This window comes from Frankliniella occidentalis, unplaced genomic scaffold, assembly GCF_000697945.3.
Source record: "Frankliniella occidentalis isolate FOCC.00 unplaced genomic scaffold, Focc_3.1 Scaffold56, whole genome shotgun sequence".
Classification (NCBI taxonomy): Eukaryota; Metazoa; Arthropoda; class Insecta; order Thysanoptera; family Thripidae; genus Frankliniella; species Frankliniella occidentalis.
This window is the reverse complement of record NW_026267186.1, coordinates 288,135-289,418: the sequence shown is the minus strand read 5'-3', so window position 1 is coordinate 289,418 and position 1,284 is coordinate 288,135. Positions and strand designations below refer to the sequence as shown.

General features: G+C 47.6%; 1 protein-coding gene across 1 annotated transcript in view; it reads left to right on the top strand.

Moving 5' to 3' along the window:
• The window catches only part of LOC113212196 (nuclear factor of activated T-cells 5), a gene marked incomplete in the record, with an annotated part of 27,103 nt that overhangs the window by 1,183 nt on the left and 24,636 nt on the right, over positions 1–1,284 (top strand).

Sequence of the window (1,284 nt, the reverse complement as noted above, 5' to 3'; positions counted from 1 at the left end):
GAGGAAGGGAGATGGGGGGGGGGAGAGAGATGTTGGGCAATCGAAGGGTGGGTGCGAGCAGCGATTGAGTTCGTTTTTGAATGTTTGAATTTTGGTATGAATAAATGGTCGGCCGCTGCAAATGCTTTTACGTACACCACGGTCTACACCGTGACGTACACCGTGTTGGACGCGGAGCGATACGAGGGGGCATGGCATGTTGTTGCGAATCCACTTCTCAGACCTGTGTACTTAATTATGTCCTAGTAAATACCTACGTTTTTACTCAGCAGCAGCAGCAACAAGTATACTTATTGTGTATGTATATTTTAATTATGTAACTTACTGTGAAAAGAATAAATGTCAAAAGGAATTGTTTGGTACATTACTCTGCTGACGAGAAAAGTCGTCAGCGGCTTATAAAGGTTTTCGAAGCAGCAGAAAATACTGACAAAGAAGTCAAAAAGATCCGAGGGGACCTCCACTTCCTTCCTTACCTAGTGTAGCCACGAATATTTTGGGTAAAGGCAAGTATTGGTGAGTACTGGCGAGTATCGTGAGTACTAGCGAGTTTTGACGAGTTTTAGTGAGTACTAGCGAGTTTTGGCGAGTTTTAGTGAGTTATTGTTTGCGAGTGACTAGTAATTCCCCTAAACACTTGCGAGTAACCATAGTCACAATCATAGTTAGTAATAGAGAGTACTGGCAAGTTGGGCGCGAGTGGCGCGAGTAATTTTCTTTGCGTACACAATAACGCAGTGGTGGGCCCCTTGAAAAAAGTCAGTACCAGTATGAGAGTGAACCCCTTCTTTTAGGCCCCATGGGGGTGCGTCTCCGTCTTGTAGAGTGTGGTGGTGGTGTGGGGGGTGGAGGAGGTGGAGGTTGCGCAGTGACTTGACGTCAGCTGGGTCCCTCTCCCCCTTCAATCCGTAGGGGGCGGTGTTGGAGGGGGAGGAAGGAAATGAAAGTCGTGTGGAGCCGCTGATTGCCCCGCGCGGGGGTTGAAGGGGAGCCGAGCGGGAGGGGGACACGGACGCGTCACGTGATCAGCCAGCCGGACCCCCAATACCTGTCCGCCTCTGCAACCCCGCCTTTGAAAACGCTTTGTAAACGCTTGTCGGTGTAAAAAACGTCCCCTAAAGAAACGCGTTCTTGGGGCGCAAATCAGAAATAAGCTTATTGAAGCGTGCCAGAATTACATTAATTATCTCTCTTATTTTAACTTGCTAAAGATGAGGTGAATTTGTCGTTGTGCAGCTTCGAGTGTATTTCTGGTATTTTCATTTTATTTTTGACGTGTATTCG